At 38.0% G+C, this 27,898-nt stretch overlaps 1 protein-coding gene across 4 annotated transcripts in view; it reads left to right on the plus strand.

The window, feature by feature from the left end:
• Positions 1-1,658: 1,658 nt before the first annotated feature.
• The window catches only part of atp2b2 (ATPase plasma membrane Ca2+ transporting 2), a 124,712-nt gene continuing 98,472 nt past the window's right edge, over positions 1,659-27,898 (plus strand). For 2 of the 4 annotated variants that reach the window (XM_087840805.1, XM_006783270.3), the window contains exon 1: positions 1,659-1,821. The gene's annotated coding sequence lies outside the window, so the exon portion shown is untranslated. Of the gene's footprint in view, positions 1,822-12,652; positions 12,671-27,898 lie in introns of those variants that run through there. The other 2 variants (XM_006783272.3, XM_087840806.1) reach the window with 2 other exon arrangements.

Below are 27,898 nucleotides of genomic sequence, written 5' to 3' on the forward strand. Positions count from 1 at the left end.
CATCTGCTCCTGCTGCTCCCTTTGTGCCTCTACACAACCCAGCCTGGGCAAGTATGCAGGTCGACGACCCATCTGCTGATAGGCATTACAGAAATACACTATGCTACACAGATGAATTGAACATGAACCCTGTCGTGTGATTCTAATGACAGACAACAAAACTCATTATAGTGTGCTGCAGTGACAGAGAAAAAAGAAGTTGCTCGTGCAGAATAAAAACTGATGTTCCTCGACGATATATAGCCAATAAGGGTCGTTTCTAACAATCTACCCTGGCAACAAGTGTGCTGTGTAATGGAAAAATCTAAATCTCTGCCAGTAAAACAATTTTCAGTGCTCTGCATGTTGCCAACTTCAGAATGACAGCAGCAAACACTACCTAGTAAGCACAGTAGGTAAGAGGATAAAAAAAGTTGTTACTTTGGATGCAGAGCTTGGTAAGCCAAATGAGGGGACTACACCAGCCACTTAGTTTAAAACAAGTTATAGTGCAGCATTTTACCAGATATGTATGTATATTCCTTGCAAGACTGTAGTAAAATAAATAATAGACTCTCAGTGTGCTACATACTAAATGCTGTGTAATAGTGGGAAGACCACAGCACATTGTATGCTGACGTAGAAAAAGAAATAATAGTAGAGTGTTATATTGAATTTTATTCAGAAGCAGAGATGCAGTTAGATCAGTCAGTTTGGATCCGTACTTTACATACTCGATAGTTTATTAAGCCTAGAAGCTGACATCAATAAACATGTTTCAGATTAGTATTGAAATAATAATATTAAGATAGTACCTTGAAATTTTCTGCACTAATGGGGAAAACAGGCCAGCGAACAAAAGTCAGAGATGTTTTATTTACTTTTTATCGCTGTGTCCCCTGGATTTAATTATGGCAGGTCTTGAAAACAATTTTTCCAGAACCTTGACTGTATAATTATCAAACTGTGAAATCTTCAAAAAATCAGGTTAATGAATTTTGTTACTTTTGTTAGGTGGGTATTTTGTGTTTTCTTGAACACGCCACACATTTCCTCTTTTGTGGTCTGCCTGCAGCCATCTTTATTATGACCAAAAAAAAAGGTGAGACGAAAAAGGGGGAAAGGGGGTATTTTATGAGAAATTAAACATATGTCTCTCCTGTGAAGAGTTCAGGGGAATATGAAAATGTCCTAAAATGTGGTAAGTGTTGACTTTAAAGTCCGACTTGTTGTAACAGAGAATAGCTAGCTTTAAGGTTTGTTTTACTAGCTAACAAATGCAGGTAAACCTTAAAGGATAGCAAGAAAACAATTCATTAATACATAGATGAAAATATAAATTAATAAATAAACAAAGAAGATGCATAAAGAAAAGAAATTAAGTATCACTACCCCCAAATTGGTTGTGTGCAGTTTTATGACTGACATTTGGATTCGTTTACATGAATAAACTATAATATTTGTAGTGAGCCTGACTTGGTATCCTTGCACCTTGCTTCAGCTGTGGTCCACTTTCTGCTGTTTCGTCTGCATCAGCACTGAATAAATGGTTAACTGGTAAGAAGTATCCAATACAAATAAATAACAGGCAGGCTCCGGTAAATTGGATTCAATCTTTTTTTTTCTTTTTCTTTTTTTTCATACTAAAGCAGCTGTGCGTCAAAAGTAACCGTCAAGCACAAAGTGGATAAATGCATTGGCGACGTGCATCGTGACTGTGGAGGGAGCACCAGATCCCAGCTATCTCCTAATCATCTAAATGCGGCATCTATCTACATCCTGATGCGCCTGCTTCTCCTCCTCCTCCTCCTCCTCTCCTCCTTCCTGGAACGGCAGAAACAGGTAGGACACGCTTCCGATTTGAAAACGCATAACCCAGATATCCAGCTCGGGGGTGGAGGTGGGAGATAGTGCTTTTACATTCTAGTTTGTACGTTCCCTTTTTAGTTTGTCCATGTCGTGGTTGTTAGGAGACCGCTGACAGATGAGGAGTCGGTGATAATGGGAGATGTCCTGGCATCTGTAGTGAGATGCGTCGGCAGCAATAACACACTGTTGCTACCCACGCTCTCTTTGCCACAGAGACGTGCGTTCTGCCGCAGGTATGCGGTGGAACAGAGGGGATGGATGCAACCCGTTAGTTTGGTCCAGTGTAGTTCCACTTTTATTTGCGTGCATTTCTGCTGTACCTTTCCCCCCTCACATTGTAGAATTTGAAAACATCGAGGCTAGTATAGGGCGACCCATTTTCTGTTCTTCTATCCTTATAAAGAAAGCAGTACAACTCAAAATAGCACAATTTGAGACTCTGCATTAACAGACTTCAGTCACATCTAATTGTTTGCTAGCACATGCTACCCAAGCTGCAATACAATGTTTAATGAAAAAATGCTTATAATCTCCCACTTTTCACATTGTTCTATTCATAGACTGACAGCAGAACTTGTGCAGCTCCTACTCTGTAAACTGTCATCAGTTATGAGGCCATATTTCAATTTATACTTTCAAAAGGTATGTTTTGTTATTTTGCAGGCATTTACGTATTTCTTTTCAATGGTTTTGGAAATACCTTTGCTTTGTTACATTGTTGCTTTTACTGTACCTCTTATTATTCTTCTGTTATACCTGTGTAGAAGGATTTTTGGTGCGTACCAAAGAGGATTTAACCAGAACCATATCATGGTTATAAACCCTCTATACTTTAATTGTAGTTAACAGTATTTTTCTTTCTTTCTTTTTTTTTATTCAATTTTTTTGCTGTGTTCGAGTTTATTTGTGTTATTTGTCGCTTTTGTCACATGGTATACTTTAGGTTAACTGATTCTCTAGTGCTACAGTCTCACTAATGATGGCAGTGGTTGGAAACCATAGCACGACCAAAATTGTCACTGTGTGCAATAAACTTGGGATCTTGTTGCTTTTGAAATTGTTGATTTGAAGATGGGGACCAGGTCTGCGGCCACTCTCAGTCAGTTGTCATCTTCAGGACAGCGATAAAACAGCAGTAAGTCGGTCTGCTGTTATCGGTTCATGATGGAATGGGATCAGCTTGGCAATTACATGCAATCTGTTTGTGATGATGCAGCGGCTGACTGTGATAAATCAGCAAAAATCGCTACCTTCTGTTACAAATTTGTTGCCGTCAGCATATACAGAAATTCACAGTAACTACTTAGATTCAGAGTCCAGTTGTGTTTCAAATCCACCAGAATACAACCAGCTGGCAACCAGCTGAGTCGGGTCCCCTATTGTGAAGCGATAATGTCATAGATGAGTTGAGCGATCAGTCTGACTGCATTTGCAAATTAGACCGAAGTTATTTGCAAACCTTTTCCAGTCTTTCTGAGAGTGAATGCAGTCAGTCTTCAATAGAGAGACAGGTTACCTCCCAGCAGGCGATCTATGCAATTACTTTGTGATCGAAAGTGATTACCGCAACTACTTGCAATCAATTGCAGGATACAAAAAAATGAAACTGGCAGTTTTTCCTAGTGCTAAGGAGATTGCTGTCCTATTTTTACTTTAGTATGACTGAGCCAGGAAAACCTAACTGCAAAACATTACAAAGCTGTTACCATCTTTAGCATAACAGAACCCTTTTTATCCTTATACCAGTGGTCTCTTCCCCGATGACAGTGCCCCCCATCTGTGGAGACAAGGTGTCAGTTGTATGATAAGTATGAAAATGATGTGAAACATCTGCTGTGACCTTCACAGTCAGCCAGATCCCAGCCTAATTGGAGCATTTTAGAAAAGCATGTTCAATTGTATCAACGTGGTCTGTCCTTTACTTTTTCAAAAGTAATAGATTACTCCTGTAAGGTTATTGTTGTAGTACGTTGTAGCGTAGTATAGTGACCAGTTCACCTGGAAACTACAGGTGAGGGAATGTCTTTCCTTTCATCCTTCCAGTGGAGTGCCATAGATTAGGAGAATTAATGCAAAGGAGCACAACCCCAAACTAACGCATTGTTTATTTCCCTGCTAATTTGTCACCAAATTGTCTTTTAAAATTGTACTTTGAACCACACACTGTAATCCCTATTGATCTAGTCACAAACAGAAGTTCCCTCGGTATTGCTCTTCTGACACTTTCAGTAAATAATGCATAGTTACTTTGTTTTGGGGGTTTGTAGTCCAGCAAGAGCACAAATCTATGTGTGTGTGAAATCTCTTGAAGGCTTGAAAAGCATGAGGCTGAAACACCGAGCACCTTGGCAACAGTTATAAGTGATGGGTAATCCATTTGTGGGAATTTGGGCAAACCAATGCAAGCTGAAGAGCAATAGACACTCCAATCAAATAGCATTTAGTTACGTTTGGAGAAAAAAAATGTGTTCACACAAACAGCCGCTCATAAAATAGTTGATTAGTTAATGAAATCACGAATTGTAATGAGCCATTTAGGACTGTTAATTACTGCTGCACATTCAGTGCTCCTTCTGTCTGTCATTTTCATATCACAGCCTAGTGTTAGAATTAATTTTACCATGACCAATTCTCACTGCAACAATCAGAAACACGACTGCAGGCATAATGGTCCTCACAGAATCTCTAGACAGATGGATGAAAAATCAGACTGTAATTATTTCATGTGTATTTTCCCTCTCTTCTCTCTTCCCTGCCTACTCGTCCTCTCTTCATTCCACTCAGCAGCCTGATTAAATGTATTTTTTGTCCGTGGTGTAATCAGTGATAAAGTGGATCATTGTTTGCTCTGTCCAGATGTGCCAATTAAAAACTTGACACCACAGTTATCTGTTTCCAAACCATTTTCAGTGCTCTGTTTTATAGCGGCAGAGCACGCATGTCTCATTTTTGTCTTTAAAAAGAAAAAAATACATCTTAAAATCAGTGGATAGGCAATGTGAATTGTGGTCAGTGCTGTGAATGGCATTTTCACACAAATTACAAGCCACAGATTTCCCTGGATGAATACAGCAATTTTCCTTTGATCATTCTTTTCGTTAAAACCCCCAAAGAGAACAACTGTGGAGTGTTTGTTTCACCGTTTTGATGTAAGCACTTACTGTCTCATTACATTTGTTGGGTTGATTGCCATTAAACGTAACAGCTTAAGTTCAGTGGCTATTGCAGCTCCTGTTATACACATCCATTCATTACTCAATTCTGCTGCTACCCTTATTACGTAAGCTGAGTGTTACGCTGTTGTTAACCTGATTTCCGAGTCTTGGCAAAAGTGGACTTTCAGCATTTGCAGTAAGAAAATCTGAACTCCAGGGTAAACTGCACATTAGAGGGCTTACAGTGAGCCGTTTGGATTTGGAGCACTCGGGTCAAACCTTTCGCTCGGCAAATGCTCCAGCGCGACTAAAGGAACTCACAGAATTACACTTTACTATAATGTAAGTGACAAACTTGTACGTAGACAATGGTTCTGTGCTATTGTTGTGTCTCCATTTCATGCGCTCTATAGTGTGTGTAAGTTGTTTGCATAGTAGTATTTTTCATACCCTTACTTTGTAGGCTTAAAATTCCTGCCACATACGAGGCACAGCAGTTACCTCCTTCCTGCTGACTTGCTGTTCTTTGTTGCATTCTCCCAGAAATCAATGTGCTTGTCTTTTGGGCATTAGAAAAAAGTAGAACTTTTATAACTTGCATGGTGAGAGTAGTAGACTTCATATTGTCGGCTTATTGGAATATGCTCAGTGACAGCAGCTAATTTAAAAACTCAAAACAGATGAAATAAACAGTGTTTTTTAATTAATTTTTTTTTTTAGAATAAATAAATAAGGTGCTGATATAAAAGACAAACTAATTACTCTGAGCTGCTACAATATGATATATGGATACTTTTATTTATTTATATATTTATTTATTTGCTACTGGCTATATTCTGAAAATTTTGGAAACTCATTCTTATTTATTGCCTGCTGTGTTTGGCAGTTTTTTCTTGCCAGGATAATTAAGCCCAAGAAAACTTTGAAGGCCAGTAGGAAGGAGGGAAATGCTTTAATGCCTATGTTGGACAATTGCCGATACAAATATTTCATTTATTTTTATCATTTGTATCTATTTTTGTTGTAGTGAAACAATGAGAAGTACTTTATACCAAAAACAACAGCAACAAAAAAGATTCTTTAAGGTCTTTATTTGGCTTGGTCAAAATTAATGTCACACAACTGACAATTGTCATAAACCAGTATCAGTTAACTAGGCCGATATTGGGTGATACCAATAATCCCAAAGTATTCCTCTGATGTCACCCAAAAGCAGTAATTTTATGTTATTATCACAGAAGAAAAATTAAAAGAGAGCAGGAATTAAGAGAAGAGTAGGTATTGATAACCTAGCCACCTCTCACATCATTGTGGAGGAATTTACACCAGTGTTCTTTATAACATTGCTTCAGTTCACTGATGTTTACAGACGTGTATTCATGCACATCTCTCTAAAGGTCTCACTATCAGGTTGGGGTCTGGACTTTTGACCTTGATTCTCTACATTTTTCAGCCATTCTATTGTGGAGTTGCGGCTGTGCTTGGGATCATTGTCCTGTTGCATTGTCCAAGCTTGGCCGTTAGACACATGCCATTTGAGTCTAGAATACTTTGGCATACAGAGGATTACATTTCGATTCAATGGCTGCAAGGTGCCCCAGTCCAAATCGTCACCCCCCCAACTAGTATTTTTGTGCTGATACAGTGTGCCGTGTTTTGTTTTTGCCAGAGTTGTCACTGTACATTGGCAAAGTATTTCCACATTGGTCTGGTCTTATTGCAAAAGTCTTCTCCTAAGAACCTAAGGTGCCCTGCTATGTTTTGTTGCAGATAATATACTTCCCCCTGACAACCCTTCCAAACAAGTCACACTTGCTCAGTGTTTTTTTAATTGTACTTGTTACTGTAACTATAAAATTTGTCATGCTAAATGAGATAATTAGCTAATATTACAAAGTCTATGTAGTATGGGTATTTTCAATGCAATGTAAGACCGCCCTGTCCTCATGACAGCATTAGTAATCTTAGCAAATACCCAAAAACACCATATGTTTCCAATCGAACCAGAAAGACCTCGAGCAGCCATACATATTATAAACCATGTCTCCTGGGAGAAAAAGAGGAAATAGTGTACTATTTTTATGGTACCACAGAGTTATCAAAGGGTCAGGGTGGCAGCATGGGGCAACAGAATGTTGGACAGTAGAGGATCATTGTTTAGTTTCATGTCTCTGCTATGAGTTGTGCTTTTCTTTACCCCAAAACTGTTCTCATAGTGTTGCATCATGAGAAGTATACATTGTGATTGTGCTGTGAGTTTTTTTTCTGTATTTCAACCAAAAACCATGAATTTGGCCTAACATTTCTTGGTTGTTCTACATCATACCTGAACTCTACAGTCTTTTCAGGTTAGAAAACTCAGATTTCTTTTTTAACAATTGAAAGGTGAGATTGTCCTGCCAATCAGAAAAATCCATGTATGTGTTCCTCTATAGGGGAATTACAAATCATACGTTTTGGTATCTATATCAGATGAGTTGTAAAAATATATAGTTAGAGAGAGAAGCGGACATTGAAGACATATCAAATTGAACTTTTCTGTTTAAGATCAGAGACATTGATCGGAGTATACTCACTGTATGTAACACTAACGTAATGCTGAATGTCATGATGGAGTCATCTAAGTAAAAGGCAGGGAAAGTGCGTCTCTGCTGCTTTTTGGGGTCAGGCATGGCTGCTCAACAGATGGTTTACCACAGCAGCATGGGTAGATTACAGTTATGACTGGTTTTCTGTAGATCTGAAAATGTGTTGACAGCAAGGTTGAAGGATTTGCTCTTGTTTAGAGGTCACCTCTACCTTATGTTCATCTATAAATGGCAGCTGCTCATGTTGTAAGTAGCAGCCAGTGTTGAGGGTCTCTACTAGCCCAATATGAACTGGGACATGAAACATTATGTGGCACGGACAGATACATGTCAGTAATAAAATATGACATATAGAGTTCTTTTAGGTCAATGTTATGCTACAGTTTTTGAGGTTTCATAATAAAAAAGTTATTTAGTGGGACTGGACGTATGAAGGAATCTGGTGGGTGGGGACAGGGTATAACGTGATGCTCATGGTAATTTATGATCATAAGGCCATTTAAACGTCAAATTCATTTGTCATTAAATTATGGCCTTTAGGTTGTCCTTGTATTGTAGCTTTTGTCAATAATTTTACAGAACAACCTGCTCTGAAGCACAGCCAAAGCACACAGGTGACCCTGTTACGACATCTTTATTCACCGCCATCTTCCATAAAATTCCATAATATTAATTCAGGTCAGTTTTAGGAGACCTGTATTCCACTAGTATTTAATAATTTTTCATGAAAGCACATTAAGCCCCATGGATGAACCAGTGCTTGCTGAGTGACACAGACTCTCTAAACACCACTAAAGCTGTGCAATGAGATTCCTGCAGGGTGAAAGGCATTTGGAAATCCATCTGTGCTTACAACTCTCCTCTGTGAACATGTTTCTCTTGTATCTTTGCTCTCCCTCTATCCTCCTTCAAGTTTTAACCACTCGGTATCAATTACTCATTAATTACTCGCTAATAGTAATGTAGCTACAAATACACATACGAAACAAGTTAGGGCTTTGGATTTGAAATAAACAGCGCCCACTTCTAAGCTTGTCACTTGGCCTGGGGTGCTACTTCGGTCTAAAAGGTGGTGATGGGAGGGAAAAGTTATCTGCTAACTAAATTCCTGAGGGAACAGGCTAAAATCAGAGATATCTGAACTGTTACTATCACTTTGCACTTTTCTTTGTGCTTTCTGAAAAACTAAAAAGAATAACAGAAAAGAAAAGACAACTTCACATCCAATAAAAAGATGAATGATGTACTGTAAGCAGTTGAGAGGATCTCCTCTGGGCAACATGCTGTTGCTTTAATTCTGCCTCGATTTCACTGATGTTCTGTCCTCATAATCTAATAGACTAAATACCGTCTGGGTGCTTTTTGGCTGCAGGGATCTGAAAAAAAGAGAAAAAAAAATCAAGACATTGCAATAATTGTGTGAGTTAGTGCGTTTGTGTTTACGCAGCTTTCTGCGCTACCTAGTCTGAGGCTTCTGTCAACAATTACACCCCTCTGAACGGTAATATTTTAGGCTACATTAATTTACTGTGCTTTACCAGAGTGTGCTGCAGTGTTTTATAGTACAGTAATTTACCGTGCAATCTTTGAAGTGGCTTGCTCCTGACAAATAGTTCAATAAAACCTTGTTTCTGTTCTGTGGTATGGCTATTAGACCCCTCCTGACATATCATAAACTATTGCTGTGATCTGTTTGGACATTAACGGTTACAGATCTTCCCTAAGCTTGCCAGAGAGCCCGGAAGCTGCACTGCATGCAGGGAAGTCTGCTGCCGTACTGTACTTTATCAAACCTATGCAGGACAGTGAGTGTACAACTTTCCCGAGTTGTACTTGAAAACTGTTCTACTTCAAGCATTTTGTCAAATTGAAACTCCCTGTAGTCAGAGGGTAGACGTGGTTGAGTCTCTGTTGAAAGAGACAAGCTGAATGCCCCTTCTCACTGTGGGAGGAGGTAGTGTGAGTACATGGCAGCGGGCTGAAGTAGGCATCTAAGTATAGTTGTGTGTGCGTGTGTGTGTGTGTGTGTGTGTGTGTGTGCGTGTGCTCATGCATATGTGTTGTGTATGAAAGTTTTTGGGGTACTGGCTATTTACAGCTCAGCCTGTGGGAGATGTCCAATTCCAACAGAAAGGGCAGGGGGGCATGGGAAGACCTCCACTCTGCCTCATGTGTCATCCTCTTCTGTTAAGACTTTAAGCAGTCTGTGTGTGTTTGTGTGTGTATGTAGAGTTGTGTATTTGCGGGTGTGTACACACTGTGTTTTGTGTCAAGGTTGTTGAAAACAGTCTTGGTGCATAAGTATAAGAATATGACACTTTTGAACGCTCATGCATAGTTGTTCAGGGAGATTTGTCTAACAAGACTTGAAATTTCCTTGTGGCTCCCTGTTGTTTACAAGGCCAAATACTTTCTGTTCAGTGAGTCATTTTCAGAGAGGGGGAGAGAGGGATAAAGAAACAGATACAAGAAACTTTGATTCCACATTATTTTTCATTGAAGTGAAGAATATTTCAGTGCCTACATAAATGCGCTGGCCTATGAAGAAAACAGTTTGTTTTTCTATGTAAATGAACAAAATGACAAAATAATTCATTGTCCAGTCTTTTCACCAGTTTCACAGTTTGCTCAGTTTTCAAAGCAATGGCTTTGAAAGATGATTGTACTTTGACTCTATGGTAAAACTATTGTTTTCTGTGATGTAAAACTGCTATTTTCAAGTAAATATTTACCCTTTTTCACTTTACTGTAATTCTTCTGCCGGGGGGGATCAAGAGAGAGCTACAAGGCCAGAAGTCAGCCTAGGAAAATCGAAAACCATGCCTGATTTAAATTTGATCTTGATCTTTAAATTGCCTTACTGACCTCATATTTGGTCCATGCGTTAGATCGAACTACTTGGTGGAGTCTCTGACACCTGCAGGAAAAGTGAGGGTGAAAAAGGAGCCCATTAGTTTTTGGTGCAGATCCAGAAAGTTTTCTTTAAAGTTGTGAGTTATTAGTTTTGATGATTTCAGGAAGGAATCTATGCAGTCCTATGACAAACCAAGCGCACCATTCATCACTTATGATTCAATAGTAACCAACTTCTGTATGTCTTTAGTCTTTGACCCCTGTAGAGGAATTATGGACTATCTGTTTTTACAGCACGCCTTCAGTTCATTTACGTTTGTGGACATTTGTTTCTCTTAAAGTCCCACCACAGCTTTTTAATTGGTTTGAAGTCTGGACTTTGATTGGGCCATTGCAACTCACTTTTCAAAAAGAACTCTGTTATTCTTGTTGCATTGCTCACTTTGGGCAAGTTTCAGCTTTCTGACTGGTCTGCTCTCATTTGATTCTAGAATACTTTAGTATACAGATGAGCTCGTGGTTGATTCAATGACTGCAAAGCCTCCATGTCCTGTACCTGTAGAACAAGCCCAAATCAGCACCCCGTCACCACCGTGCTTAACAGCTGTTTTGAGGTGTTTGTGCTGATATGCCGTGGGTTTCTCCAAACATGGTGCCGTGCATTATGGCCAAACATCTCCACTTTGGTCTTGTCAGTCTGAACGACATTGTTCCAGAGGACTTGTGGTTTATTCAGACTTTCCAAAGTTGTTATGTGGAAACTTTCTTTTTCACATGAATGTTTGCGTTGAAATCAGAATGTTTGTTTGGAATATTAACAAATTCTTAATTAATAGCAGTAATGTTTTTTTTAAAGAAGTTGTGTTGGTCTGAATTGGGGTGTAAGAAGTGGGTCCTCATTTTAACAGACAGAAGTGATTTCCATCGCATTTCTAAATCCACATTTCCAAGAAAATGCAGTTTGGCAGGGATTGTTGATGCCCAGCTGTTTCTAAAAGTGCAGCCTCTCCGGTTATTTTATAAAATGTTTTTAGTATGCGATATCGAGCATTTAGAAGTGCTGTTATTGAAGGCCAACAGTTTTCTGTCTGTTGACTCCTGCATTTAGACTGTTTTTCTGGTTAATTTAAAGTTCAAATCATGCTAAGCACAAATAGTCCTTCGACTGTTCATGGTATTTAATTTGGATTTTCCTTAGAAAAAACATACAACTGTGAGAATTTTATAATTTTTTTTTATTATATTACATTTATTAAATTAATCTTGTGTGTGATGTGGAAATTCAATGACTTTCTGTACTATTGTGAGGATACGAAGCCTGACAGGTGTATGCCTAAGAATTGTTTAACTTGACTGACAGGTCCCTCATATTATTTACTTCAGTTGTGAGAATTATTGTTTGCTTGCACCATTAACTCTGCCTAAGCTCAACCCCCCAAATTACAACTTCATTAAAAAAAAGCTAATAATGCTATTCAGCTTTCAGAAACCTGCAGGAACTTGGCATACATCAGTTGGGTTTTTCTATGATCTTTCATCTTATTTCAAAATTTTATGGTGCTTTTTATGTGGAATATATTGAGGAAAGGTTATGAACTGATTATAGCTGTGGTCCTTTGCATTACTTTTTCATTTATGTGAAAGTGTAACTTTTGTTTTTGTCTTAGCAGTTAACATAATACATCTTTTCGAGAGCAAAAGAAACCACAGAAATTGCCAGCAACCAGATATACACTCAGTTTCAGAAAAGTTAACAAATGTTAACTGATGTCCAAGATAGAAGGTTTTGACTCTGTGTTTGTGCCAGTGTACATACGCGCTTCACAAAAGGTCATGCTAGCTGGTCCTATATACACACGACACCAGCTCTCTCCCTCGCTGCCTCCCTCTCTTTCTCTTTCTCCATCTCTCCCCTCTCTGCCTCCCTCCCTCCCTTCATTTGTTCTAGGGACAGAGTCCTAGTGTGAAGCTTCTTGTTCTTGTCCTTTCCCTGTACTCTGCAGCTTTTCAGCCATCCAGAATGAGTTTCCTTATAGCAAATACACTGTACGTGAGACGTGGAAGAGCCTGGTTTGGCCCGCTCTGTGTTCCCGCTACAAGCTCTCTAGGTTATATTTAGCCTTCGACAGGCCACCCTGCTACTACAACTATCATCAGCACCAAAAGGGATATCGGGGGAAGCTGTACCAATTACCGCCAACACATTTTCCTCTCTGCTGTTTCATTGTAAGTAAATCCTTTTAAAATAATGTGTTTGTTGAATTTGAGAGAGCATCAGCATGTCACTACAGAGAGAGCATGAAGGAATTAGTTGGAAGCAGTTGCACTATAAGTGACATGTTGTAACGTACTTCAGCTCTTGTAGTCTTTCAGTCTTATGCCACATAGGCCAGCCTGTCATTGTTGTGGAAATGGTAAACTTGACTGTATGTCCCTGTGTTTAAGTCTGCTTTTCAAAGAGGCTCAATAAGCAGCACAGCTGTGGAAAGATTGCAATTTCATAGTGTATTATTTATATGTTTTAAGAGATCTGTTTGTATGTGAATCTGTGGATCTGGGTATAGAGCAATACTATTTGGAGCAGGCTGATGGTCCAGCTTGACCTTGGTAGCTTTAGTTTTTCAGCTTGTCACCACATCACTAAAATATCAAATGAAACCTGAGGTATGAAAAAAGTATCTAATGTGATTTTTAGCTCTTGGTAATATTTCTACCTGTTTCTTTTGGTCACACACCATCTCTGCACTGTTTCTAAGTAAGGAAATGCTACAGTTAGGTACATATTTGTCTGCAGGGAGAATATTTCTCTTACTCATCAGTTATAGCGGGAAGGGAGGGGGTGGGATTTGGGCAACAGTTATGCTTGCATTTGACTGAGGAAACAGGCAGCAAGACATGGAAAGTTTAGTTTCTCATCCCTGAAAATGGTAATTTAGAGAGTAGGCAGATGCAAAAAAAGGGAGAGAGGGAGAGATAGAGAGACGTGGAGACAGGATGGTGGGAACATCTGGAGAAACAAGACCAGTGAAAAAAACCCTGTGACAACACGAGGGGACTGGAAAGTCTCCGAAGAAAGTCTTGAACATAAAGAGTTGTACAAGTGCATTCATGTCAAAGAGTACACAAAATTATATGATAACATATATGATATACATGATTGTATGAATGGAAATGAACTGAATTCATTATTAATTAAGGTTTTTTTTAGATTTAAATGACTTAAATATTTATTCTTTTACTTAATTTGTAAAATAATCATCAGTTTAAGCTCAGAGAGCTGTAATGGAAATATGAGGCCTCTCACCTACTGTACTCTACTTTGGCCTTTTTAAGAAGATGCCATGGGACTTTATATTCTTTATAGATTTGTATAATCCAGTTTCACATTTTAATCCTTTGCTATACTCCATGGGGAATCCTGTACAGCAACAGTAAGTACATTAAACATGAATTAATTATAATTGTTGCTTATGGGTTTTATCTGACACTTTTTAAATTACAGTAAACAGGCAGCATTACCATTACTGATAGGATTTAAGATATTCACTTATATAATTGCTGCATTTTCTACCAGCAGGTAGAAAATGCATGTTGTTTTCTCTCATCCATCCATCCTTTCGTGACCACCATAAAGAGTTATAGTTCATGATAAACACTGAACATGTGTGAGGGATGGGGTAGACTGTAGGTTGTGAGAAGCTTTCATAACACCAATTAGCTGCAGTGAAGATGCTGTGTGCTTCTGTCTCGATGTGTCTAGAATTATTCTCCGCAAGTCTTTTCCCATACTTTACTGCAGATGAAAAACTTTACTGCAGGTAAAGAAGCAGCATAATGGAGCACTCCCAGCTGGAGAATCACACTTCCGGCATATTTGATATAAGTCTTCCTTCCTTTAAGAAAGTGGCTGTAAGGTGATAGTTGAGGTCATCTACAAATTGGAAGGTTAGTGGTTCGATCCCTGGCTGCTCCAGTGTGCATGCCCAATGTCCTTGGGCAAGATACTGAACTGCAGGTTGCTCTCTGATGCATCCATTAAAGTGTCAATGTTATATAGGAAAGACTTAAGCACAAAAAAAAGTTGTTGCTGGAATGAGCGAACAGGGCATACATATGAAGTGCTTTGAGCGCTCAGGTACATTAAAAATGCATTATGTAAGAACCTGTTCATTTACAGCTTAAAGGAAGGATGGTGGTGGGTGGGGTGTACATATGCTACAGTATGAGCATAGATGTACAGTAATTATTAGTCGGCCGAGAACTTCACGTTTTTTTCCACCACCAGTTGTTGTTCTCAAACTGGACGTGACAGTTGGGGACAGATGTGTTGTTACCGCACACCCATACGGTAACAAGTTGTCAAATACAAGGTAGGCCTGTGTAGTCTAACAACTGCTTTATCTTCCTTTTTGACTCTAACGTTGACCATATGTTATATAAACACCATATGATATTCAGAAGGACTTAATGTTTGTGACTGAGACTGTAAACTAAGTGTCTCATGTTCAAGACAAACATTTGGCTTCAATTTTAAGACCTGGAACCTACATCAGTCTTTTATATGTCATTTATACATATACATATAATGTGCTGAGGTACACTTTTACAGAACATAGTTAGAAGCTGGAAGAATTTTTTTAAAACTTTTTTTTCCAGCAAACATGTAACGTGTAGTATGTAATCACCTATAATGCAATGTTATATTTGTTAGAATCAAGTAGACTTTCTACTACTTTAATAAAAAAAACAATTTTTTCATAATTAAAAAAAATGTCACGTTACCAATATCCATTAATCCATGGATGGATGGATATTGAACTGCTTTTTAATATATATACATCAAAGAACAGTTGATGTGTGACTTCTTTCTCCCTGTACGGCTGCACAGTGTATAGGAAATAATGGAAAAACACAGCTTGCCATATTCTTACACAAGTTTTAAGGAGTCAACGGAAAAATCCTGTTTGGTCAGTGGAAATAGCCCCTGAGAGGAAATAACTTGACCATGCTAATGCTGGGTTCAGAGACGAGTGTACCACGACCATTAAAGTGCCAGGAGAGAGATACAATCAATGAACCCACGCACTCAGTGCACTGTAGAGTAGCACAGGACTGAGCGAGGAGCTACCTGAATGCCTGCACTCACACAGAGTTGCTGCTACACAGAAAGTATAAGGACTCTGCCGGCCGTCTTGGTTTCTGATGGGGCTGCAGGATTAGTTTGATTCACTGACCGGGCTTTCAAAAATAGCCAGCTGCTTCTTGTGATGATTGCAGCTACGAGAAAAAATAGCATATAAGTAAAAAGAACAGGAGAAATGTATGAAAACCTGGTGATGAAAAGAATATGATGTTAGGGAGGAGCAGAAGAGGTAGAAAAAAAAAGCCTTGGGAATATTATTAAGCACAAAACTGGAATTTTCCAAACAAATTGTGCTGCAAAGTTTACCTTTACTTTTAGTGCAAAGTAAATATTTGATCTTCTTTATCATTTTTAAGAAATATGTTGGCATATGAAAATGGCTAATAAGTAATGACTTTAATCTTATTTTTATGTGTGTACATTTACATACCAGCACAGGTTGAAGCCACAGCACAAGTCAGCACGTTGCTCAGTAAAAACATGTATTGATATTAAACAGGAAGAATTAGCTATATTTACATGAGTGTACTAAAATATGGCTGTTTGGTCATTGTATCCAACGTAATGATGATGTAAATACCAATATTTACATCATCATTATCTGATGATGATTCTCTGCTATAGTTTGTTTTATAATTGTTCAGAAGACAACAATTGGACATAAAAATAGTTTTTAAAATTTCTATTGAAGAAATAATAAAATGATTAATTTGTCTTTAGCTTTAATTACAAGCTTAATATTTTTGTCTTGGTAGAGTTACAAAACAGGTTGTTGTTATTTTTTAAGAAGTATTCGAGTATATTTTTCTATTTGTCTATGCTGCTCTTTAGATACTTTGTCATTTTTGAACTGTTTGTTTTATACAAATAAAATAATAGACTAAACTAAAATACTTATTAACTGCACTAACCCATTCAAGCTTTCATCATGGAGGTTACTGACTCTTCATATAAGTACCAAGTCTTATGTGTACTGTTTCAGCTGTTAAAATGAATGGTTTTGTGCATTTTAGCCCATTTAAAACAAATATTTAAGCAGTAATATGTACTTACGAAGCACACAGTGACAAAATCCAAATGGTTTGGTTTTAAAAGAAACACAGAGTTGTTATGAAAGGGAAAATTAGCTATAGAGACCAGAATAATATTTATACCAATGTTCCAGTCTATAAACTTCATTTTATGTTGCCTGTCATGAAACTTAGCATTTAACATGCCAACTGAGGCCTGTAAAATTTGAGCCCTTGGGTTTTTTGCAGTGCCTCTGGGCATTACACACTTTGACCTTAGGGTGAAGTTGCCTTGACATTTACTCCTGGGAAGATAGTGACATTGTGTTAACACACACCTGAATTCTGAATTCACATGACTCCACCTCTTTGTGCAAGAGAAAAAATACCGCTCCAGTTTTCCCTACATGCATGTTGAATTAAACTTCTTGTAAATATTAAAACTGCTCTGCTTGACTAAACTACCTGGCAGTTTTTGTGGTAAGGATTTAGTGTAAGGAGATGTAAATAGAGAATACAGACACTTAGTACTAAATTGTCAGTTAAATATGCGAGTTTCCTCGCATATTTAATAACCTTTCCTAGTCTTACCAGGCTTTTTCAGTTTTATCTCTTTATAGACTTATTTAGCTAAGGTCAGAGGGACGTGCTATCAACCTGCTGTAATGCTAAGTGTGATGCTTACATGGAACAGTGGAGGCTTGTTAGCCTAGTTTAATGTCCGTATACACAATTTATTTCCAGTGTGAGAGCATATTATAGTTAGAATGTTGTAACCTACTGTAATCTGTAATACAGTAGGCTACAGTATGATATAAGTGAATATAATTAATTCTTGTGGGCTTTTTTAATTACTTTTTTATGATTCATTATAGTTATTTGCACTATTTTATATGTCTGCGATGAAGAATGGTAACAGTATGCTAATAATATTACATTAGTTAACTTAATCTAGATTCTGAAGATTAAAAAGTAAACAATCAAAACAAAGAAAACCTTAATGCTCTGACCTGACTGCTGGGCTTATAATAGGAAGAACCACTGAAGGTGCAAACCACTTACTCCACAGTTTTAATGTGTGGTGACAGTAGAAAAGGAATTCGTGGCTCAAGAATTCAAGCTCAAGAATTCCTTTTTCTACTGTCCTTGTAATCGGAAGGTTGCCGGTTCGAGCCCCGGCTTGGACAGTCTCGGTCGTTTGGGCAAGACACTTCACCCGTTGCCTGCTGGTGGTGGTCAGAGGGCCCGGTGGCGCCAGTGTTCGACAGCCTCGCCTCTGTCAGTGTGCCCCAGGGTGGCTGTGGCTACAATGTAGCTTGCCATCACCAGTGTGTGAATGGGTGGATGACTGGTTGTGTAAAGTGCTTTGGGGTCCTTAGGGACTAGAAAAGCGCTATACAAATACAGGCCATTTACCATTTACCATTCCATTGCACTGAATTTAGGAATGGCAAGTGATACATAAAATGCTTTGTGCACATGTACAGAAGAAATTGGCCTCTCAGAAACTCCAGGTCGGAAATTCCCAAATGCCCCCTGCAATTAACCAGGACCTAACGTCATTTAAATATCGAGTTTGACTAAATTAGGCCAAGTGTCTTGGGAAAATTCTCATTCACCAAAATAAATTCTAAGATGACAGTAAAACAAGTCAGTAATGTGGAATTTATTAGTTTACATGCTTCAGGGTACATTTGCTTTGTTAATTTTCCTTTCTTATTAATTCAGCTATGACTACAAAATAGTATGGTTCATTGATATGCCCAAGACTAAACATGCTTCAGCAAAGCAACACACATTCACTGCAGGTTTAACATAATCATGATTTCGTGCAGTCGCTTGTGCCTCGGCCTTGTCCAACACAAGGACATGAGTTTTCCTCCTATGATGGACAGTTTGCTTCTGTCTTTAAATTCCTATAACACCACAGCAGAGACTCAGCTTTTGAAGAACATTTCCTTTTACCTTTGTGTTGTTGTGCTGTTATTGATATTTAGAAACAGTGTGCATTATTGTAAGAAAGAGCTGTATTATAGCCTACTTTCTTCTTGCACATTGTGAAAAATGTAGAAAAGGGCATGCATTTCTTTTTGTGATTGATGACTGACATTTAATATGCGTTAAGTTTCCTTGATTTGGTGTCTGGTATTGCTCTTGACAATGAGAAATATTTTATTTATCCCATATTTGGGAAGTAATTTTGTTAGAATATCTATCAGATGATTCCTTTCCAGACAGATATATAGTATTATAGAGGGTGATGGCATGTGGTATGAAAGATTTCCTATATTTGTCTTTGTGGCAGTGGAGCTGAATCAGTCAGTCAGAGAAAATGTGCTCTGCTGCCTGTCCAGTAAATGGTGCAGAGTGTGGTCAGGATTATGATGGATAATAGTTTGTTCAGTGACTTCCTCTATACCAGACCTCTCAAAGTGTCCAGGTGACAGCGAATCAAAAACACAGCCATCCTAAACAGTCAATTCAGTCTGTTGGCGCCACCAGCCGTGATGCTGCTCCCCCAGCAGAACACAGCAATGCCCACTGCACTCACCACAACTGAGTGGGAGAAAATCTCCATCATTTTGCTGCACATATCGAAAGATCTCAGCTTAAATAGAGCATGTGCATCAATTCTTTGGTATACAGCATTGGTCTTCAGGTTCAGCCTATTGTGCATCGGGATGCCATATAACATCCTGTTCTAGGACAAATACATGTCGTGTAGCTGCCCTCTTCTATATGAAGTCAATAACCACCTTTGTGGTCTTAGTTATATCACATCCAGAAACAGATTATTTTGCTCAGGCCAATCTAAAACAAATCATCTCCTAGTATCCTGCACTCCTCCAGTCCATCACGAATATATGTGACTTGTGCAGAATTATTGGAATATTTCTGTGGGTCACATGATCTAAAGTTGCGCTGAACGATTGAGTTGTACAAGGTGAACAGGAATGGAGACAGCACAATCTCCTGTAGACCTTCTTTTCCGTAGAAAGGGGAAATACAAGATAGAAGATCATACAGCAAAGTACAGAAGACAACATGCAGAATTTAACTCACCTCACATGTCACTCTGCAACACGTTATAAATTTAAAGTGAAAGATGGTGAGAAGAGTTAAATGTTTTTGATCATAGTAACACAACAGGGGAGAGTTTGAAGTAGGTTTGATCTCAATCTGGATGACACAGCAGAGTAATGTATGCTGAAAGATATAGGAGTGACCCATGCTGATGAAGAAACAAGGTGCGACAAACAGATGCTGTTTCTGCTGGTGAAATGCTGTTGGTGGTTTCCATCAAAGAGATGTGATCCAACCTATACAGGAGACAGGCATTTGTCATTTGTTTAAATCCCAGCAAGAGTCCCACATGTCTATGATTAGAATCACAATAAAAGAGTTAGTGTAATACTAGCATGTTTCCAGGAGTGTGAACCATCATGCATCACATGTGTTTTAATTACCTCAATAACACCCACTTCCACCAGATATAGAAACAATGAGCCAATCAGAGCTTTTTAGGCAGGGTTACATTCATGAACAACATAGCTGACTACAGATCAAAACTGTATTCCAGAAAACAACTTCTTTAAAAATGGTGATGAGAAAGAGGAAGATTGGCAGCCTTGTATTGGTTGTTCCATGCAGCACATCCTGTGTATTCTATAAATTTCCTTGAACATTAGATCCTGTATTGACTGAACTGATGCAAGACTGCCAAATCTTTTGCTGCACTCATAGCTTAAAAAAAAAGAATGACACCTCTTCGACCTTTAAAAGGAAAATTCTCACTGTGCAGCAAGAAGTAAGTAAGGAATAGCCTCTGCAGCTTTCACTGGAGATGTAAGAAATTATTTAATGATGAAACACATAAAAAATTACATTTTTTAGTATTCAACTACTTTTATTAACTTGCATAACTTTTCAGATTGGTTTCATGGTCACTGGTGTGGTAGGTCAGTAACGAGCAAGACTTTGGTTCTTGCTGTCAACTAAGCAAAGATTGCTCTGTGTTGTTGTTTCAAACCGAACTAGTGGTTGTTGATAGGCACGAATCCTGTAGGCTCTCTAATGAGGTGGTACAGTATCAACTTGATATCAGTTGATGCAGCTGGTATCAGTAGATGGTTTTAATCAACTGTATGTGCTGGTATTGATGTTAAGATATCCAAAGCTCGCTATATACATACAAACAAAACAGTGTATATTTGTATAATGCTAAACTAGTCCCTAGGAGACTAAATACAGCTTCTTTTGAAGCAGCTTTTGACAACCCTAAAAACAACAGACAAACTTTGCTGATGTTTGTCGTGGCTCTTTTCTTATTTCAGAGCACAGCTGGATACATTGTAATGATTTTTGTTACAGAGAACACACTGAACATACAGAGGGCGAGCCACATGGCGACTGTTTCATCAAAGAGATGAAACAGCTGATGACACTGGGTTTCTTTCTTGGGAAAATTTTGTATTCCCTAATGGGAAGCTGTTTCCCTAATGGGTTTTATAGATTTATTTTGTGTATTTATTTCCTGGTTAATTGGCAAATGCAAGATTTCTTTAGCAGTGTTCTGCTTCATTTTTTTCCTTTTATGTTTTTTTCTTAGTTCCATGTTTTGAAAGCTGATGTGCATCTTTGCAGGTACAGCAACAGTTAAACTCCTACATCAAAGGTGTCTTCATGTCCCAATCAATCCAAGCTGGATTGATGCTGGATTGCTAACAGGGTTGCGGGGACATAGCATGTAGTTTGGAAATATGCTACTGGAGTCACACTACATACATTTCTAGTTTTTTTTAAGCACACTTTTCAGCATTCGTTTCTGATGGCTTTTAATAAATAATGGAATTCAAATGCAAAACATGTAAATGTAACAAGTTAAAGGCAAGAGACTTTGTAAACAGTTTTAGTGAGACTAGAAGATAAATAAGTCTGTAACTCAGCAATTGTTGAAAATCAAAGTTGCTTTGGTTATATGCAGTAGTGCTGACTTTGAAATTTACTCCCATTAGCATTATTATAGAATCATCATGGACATCAGTATGAATTTATTCAAGCATCATCTTGCTGTATCATCAGCATCATCAAAGTTCAAATCTCAACATCTTCCTCTCTCTCACCCTCCTTTTCTAACACTAATCTCATCGCCTTTCTGTTTCTCCTCCCCTTCTACTTCCTCTATTCCTTCTCACTTCCCTCTTCCTTTAATCAGCCCATGTCTTCTCTCGTCCTCTATCACCTCCTTTTCCTTCATCCTCCTTCTCTTCCTCCTTTTCTCCTCAGTTTGCTGCAGTGCATCACTGGCAGGCACATTAACATCTCATCTCCATTACCCAGCAATGCCCTGCCCTCTCTCACTGCTTTTAACCACCCTTTTCTCTTCTTCTTTTCTCTTTCTGTCAGCGCTGTTCCCGTTTTCCTCTAAATTTAACACTCTCATGCTATCCCTGTTTTCTTTTAAAGTGTCCATTATCATCCCTACTGTCTTTTTTCTCTATAAATGTGATCATCCTCATTAAGGGGGTGCTCTCTTCTCCTCTCCTGTGACGAGCTGTGCTGTAGTGTTTCAAGGGAGTGGATGCCCTTGGTGTGACCATGAGAGAGATGGGCTAAAGCTCTGCAGTAGCAAGCCAGTGAGTGAGCAAGTTGGTTTCACTGTGTATTTGTGTGTATGTGTGAGTGTGTATATTCAGCTAGTAAGATGTGAGGAGTGAAAAAAGCATAGCTTGTGTGTGTGTGCATGTGTGCGCATCCTCAAAAGCACCGGTCTGTGGTATTGGTTTAACATAACTCAACCAGAAAACCATAGTTAACATTCACACCAAGCTGTCTTCCCCTGGAAGCCCACCATCCCCAAACTAGCTTTGCCTCACTGCTCATCACACGATTCCTGGTCAGGTAATCTGACTTTCTTCTCAGGAAATGAAAAGCTATTTTTTTTCCCGCATTTGTTGACACTGGCTTGTGTTTCTCACAAACACTGCTTCAATCCTTGTTCACTAGACAGGATTTAAGATTGGTTCTACTTATAGTGTCACACAATATAATAATAAAAAAAAATACTGTAGAGGGGAAAGGAATATTGCAAGGACTTGTTCTAAACTGGCAAATGGCACTGAAAGAACATTGTTTGTATTAAGACAGTATATCAAAGCTGTGCAGTTGTAGTCTTAAGTCAGGAGTAAGCATTCAAGTCTCATCCCGAGGACATCCAGTAGACTAGAAATGGCTAATGACGTAGTGATTTGCCATTACTTTAAAAGGATTGGGGCTTCTGTCTGATTAGTTCCTTGAAGGTGTCACTCAGGATTAGATTCTCTATTTCTTGTTATATTTGTTTTCTCTGCCTTTTTCATCCTGTCTTTTTAACCCCTTTGTTTCCAACTCTGCTTCATATAACTATTACATATGTACACCTATATATAGTGATAGTGGTCACAAACCCTGGTCCTTGCACCTAAACAGACAAGTACCAATAGTGCAATTTTACAGAGTTACACAATTACAATGAAATTTGCACAGAACAAATTGAAAAATGTTACTGAATTGAACTCAGTTTTCTGTTCTAGCTTAGCCTTAACTTAAACTTTCTCCTGGTCTGCATTATTTTAAATTGGGTGTTTGATTGAGCATAATTGGACACAATAAGGGACATTTTTGCAAAAGCAAGTAGGTTATGCATCTGTGTCATCATGTTGCATCTGCTAACCCAGGCACTGGAATTAGCCTGTCGGTGCAACTTCAGGCAAAGTTTAAATGTTGGAGCATTTTCTCGAGAAATTTGACCAGAAATCAGTAAGGATCTCTAAAAGTTGGATTTCATGATCATGAAAGCACATATCACTGGAAGTAAATTCCAGCATGTGTTCCTTCTTCACCAAGAAGCAGACTGTGATGCACAGATTTTACAACAGGATGTTTGAAGTTATAGGCTCCAGCCCCATCCGTATCCCTGAACTGGTTTAAGAAAATTGATGGATAGAAAGTTTGACGTTATCACTGGAAAGCAGGAGTGTTTCTAGGATCAAATCTTTACAACGGCTTAGCCCCCAACAGTGTCTTGCAATATTAATATTGCATATTAATGGAATATTCTGCTTGCAAACATATTCAATCCTTTTCAGCTTTGCAAATTGCAATTCAACAGGGTATATATTACAATCTTACCTTCAAAATCAGTCTAATTAGTTGGACGACCTAGTGTCTAAGAATGCTTCAGAACAAATAATCACATTATTTAATAAAATTCTATGGTTTTTCAGTGGCCACTTGAGTTATCAAACCGGAGGCAAAGGCTCAATCATGTTAAACAGAATTTTCCAAACTAAGTTAAAAAACAATTTGTTGCAAAGCAAGTAAGAGGAGAAATATGCTGTGTAACCGGTTTATACACCAGTAAAATCAAACACTACCTTTATTGTGCAGAATTAACACAAGATATCAGGTACCAAACTGCAAGAGTCGAGAAAAGATTTGTATTCTACCACCTTAATGTAGTGGCAGCCATCCTGTTCAAGCCACGTTTGGACTGATATAAATCCTTTGGCCAATTACAGATTACATCCTTCTGACTTTTTCTCTGGAGACCTGCTGAAGCCCACTTTGACCAGAATAGGAGTAGGACACTAATAAAGTACATCAGCTCCTTGGCTGGCAACTAGCAATCTGACACCAGACTTTTTGCTCAGAAAGCTAAAGTTAGCTAATAATCCTTAGCGAGCTAACTTAAGTTAGCTAACATTTTGATGCTTTAGAGAACAAATATACATAACCAAGACTTTGTACATCACAGCAGTGACCCTGTGTTATCAGAAAAGTGTGTTTTGAATCTGCACCACAGATGTAATTACCTTCCGAGGTCTAAACTCATCAATGCTGTAAAGCCATTTTAACTTTTGGAGAATAAAATGTTTCTTCTTCTTTTCTCTTTCTCCTCATCCCAAAACTGTTATAGTATTAAGTGCCTTGATTGGGTTTTTGTGATTTGGCACTATATAACTAAATGTGAATTTAATTTAATTAATTTAATTATTCTTTGTAAAAACATGGTTAATATAGTCTTTTGAAAAGTACTGAAGAATAATTACTGCAGAATCTTTAAAAAGTAGTTATTTGCATTCTTTTTTATTTAAATTTTTTTGCATGCAATTAAAATTAAAATAAGCTCATACTCTAGGGATTTTAATTTTCTTTAGCTATTTTCTCCCCTTTATGCATTGTAAAATATATAAGTAAAAATGTATTAGTTGCTATCATGCCCTTTAGGGTAAATTATGTAAATACTATCCTGTTTATTTTATTACATTTTTACTGTCTTTTCTGGAAGCTTTTGGAATTAGTAAATAGAACAGTAAATAATAATAGAAATTACTAGATAAATGAGTATTTGTTTAGTTTTTTTCTGTTATTATTCATAGTACATGTGTAACGTTGCAAAGTCAGATTTGACAGGCAGGAATGCAAACAGACAGACAGAGGGGGACAAAATAGGAGATCAGGACAGTATTTGTCAGTACTTTTTAATGTTAGATCGCTTATCAGGAGAGAGTGTGGTGCATAGCTGTAAAAGTCTTTCATTGTTATAAAACAATATAGTTGAAAGATGTCTTTTTCATACTATTAGTATTTTAACAACCACAGGATGTAGGCTAAGAGCTGCTGTGTGTGGTGTGAGGGGGGTTGTACTCTGTGTAGCCTGTGTGAGCTAGCATTATTCTCAGTGCCAGGCAGATCAGTTGCATAGCAACAAGAACTTTTGAGGGCAGGAAATGTTTCACCAGTGGAATGTGTCAAGCACAAGAACAGTAAAAATGGAAAGAGAGAGATACATACTGTACATGTCCCAAAATGTCCATATATAGCTGGGGAAAATTACATAACATAAAAGACATTTAAATGAAGACCTGAAGAAATCATAACTGCTGGTAATGTCTGGCATTAAACTATCATGCAAAAGACAATCTTGGTAACTATAACTAACGATATTATAGCATCATATGACAGCCATAAATTTCCATTACATCCAGCATAAATGTCATAAGAATATAGACTTTCCTTTTTATGCTCCAATAAAATTGTAGCTATCAGGCAAACTGTACTGTACTCTGTGTTACCTAAACAGGCACATAACAGTCAACAGCTGAGGTATTTAAAGGCTGACTCCAACAATGTTAATTAAAACAGTTGCAATAACTGATAGAAACATTAGATAGATTTTGTGTGAACTTGTCTTTCAGTGTAATGAAGCATTGTGCTGCATGCTTTGTTTGTACAAGTGCTTGGGGTAAGACAAGCTTTGTTTTATTGAAAACAAAAAGCATTTAAAAAGAAATGCCAACACGTCATCATAACAAAAGGACAGACTCAGTCAACTTCCAGGGAACTAACAAAATTACATCTATGTGTTTTTCCACAACACAGAACTTGTAAAGAAGCACAAAGGGTGAGTCTGCATTGCGGGTTGATTGACCTGAGTTTGCGTTCTTATTTTAGCTAGCTTACCAGGGTTTACAACAATGTGTTACAAGCCCAGCTGCAAATGGCTGTAAGCATCTAGATTTAATTATCTATTTGTTTAGGGGGTTTTCCCCCATTAGTTAATGTAACGTATTAGCTTGTTGTTTCCATTATTGTTCCCCATTATTGTAAAAACTGCTAGAAAAAGTATCAAGAAGTCAGACGAGACTCCTTGTTCTGTTTTGTTGACTTCTTCATACCTTTGTCTGTTTTTACACTTCCAGTATTTCCCTTCATATTGAAAGTAGGACATAAACTCCTTTGTGTTACTCCGACCATGTGTACAGACCTGCATTTAGGCTGTCCTGCTGTTCTATCTGTGCCACCACACAGTCAATTATTACAGAAGTGAATAAATCAAGCAACTTTCCTCATGGAAAACCTTTTCTTTTCTTTTCTTTTCTTTTCTTTTCTTTTCTTTTCTTTATTTTAGTTGTTTGTAGTCCCTTTTTGGTCCATCCATCTTTTTTAAACTCCACTGGGCAGACTTCAACCTATTCTAGGCGTCATAGGATGGGACGCGTGGTACATAATAGACAAGCTGCCACTCTGTGGCATGGTTAAAATGAGAGCTTTCAGAATGTTAACCAAATATTAGAAGCAACACTTCTCACATCAACAAGCTTCCTCCGTTTTCTTTGTGTTATGAGTTCCACCCCTTTTTCTAAATGTCTAACATTTTACATGCATATATAAACTTAGACAAGTGCAAGAGTTAACTTACAGAAATCACATTCAGAAATCATTCATCAATTTTCTGGCGAGGTCTGTTGGGGTTGATTACAGCATGAAGTCAGGCAACTAATTAGTTGATCTACCGCTGAATTTCTATGAATTTGACATGCAAATTAATTGATAACTTTTGTGTCATTTGTTTTGTTTGGGTTTTTTTGGTTGATATTCTCTCTCTTTCCACTGAAATAAAACTACCATAAAAAAGACACTATTCATTTGAGCAAACTTACAAGGGACCAAAAAGTTATTTTCCCCACTTTGTTTCTGTGCTCTATGCTCATAGTCTGCAGTGAAATTTGACATCACCATAAAAAGAAAGCTTATTGGAAATAATTCAGTAATGGATATAGTGTGTCTGATGTTATCCTTTAAAAAAGAAGTAAATGTAAGCATAATTACGCACTAATAGGCTGCATTAAAGTGATATTCTATAGACTACTTTAAGGCTGCAAAAGTGGCTGGAGTAAGAAGCGCTATTAATGACCCTGTAGAGTGCTTACCTTGCAGTGTGTGTGTGTGTGTGTGTGTGTGTGTGTTGAATGGTGCCAGAGGTCAGTGCAGAATCAAGTTAAACAACCGTGCTTCTTGCTGCAGATTATCCTCCCATCCTCATTTCACCTTTATTTTTGCCACTTATTTTCACCTCTCTGTTGTTCATTAGTGTGACTGACCAGCTGTAACTGGAAATGATACACTAAATGACATTGTAGAGCTTCTCACACCCTTGTTGTCTTGTTTATTCTGTTACAAGTAATTATTTCTGTGAAGGGACTGTAAATTGTTGCCTTTCCAGTAAAGAATGTATCCTTGTCTTGTATATCTAGTTTCTTTCCTCTTCTGTTTCTTCTGTAGGGATATTCCAGGCACATTTCTCAGTTAACTTTGGACATTTTTGGTGAGAAAAAAAAAGAGCTGACTGATTGTTTTTCCATCATTGAGGTTTCTTTATGTACCTTACAAACATAAAACTAGTTCAGCTAAAGAAAGAACAAGTAGACTTGCATTTGAACTCCACCTTTACAGGTAATAGTCCCAACCTTAACTTGT

The sequence above is a fragment of the Neolamprologus brichardi genome, chromosome 5 (assembly GCF_056152115.1).
Source record: "Neolamprologus brichardi isolate AB-2024 chromosome 5, ASM5615211v1, whole genome shotgun sequence".
Taxonomy (NCBI): Eukaryota; Metazoa; Chordata; class Actinopteri; order Cichliformes; family Cichlidae; genus Neolamprologus; species Neolamprologus brichardi.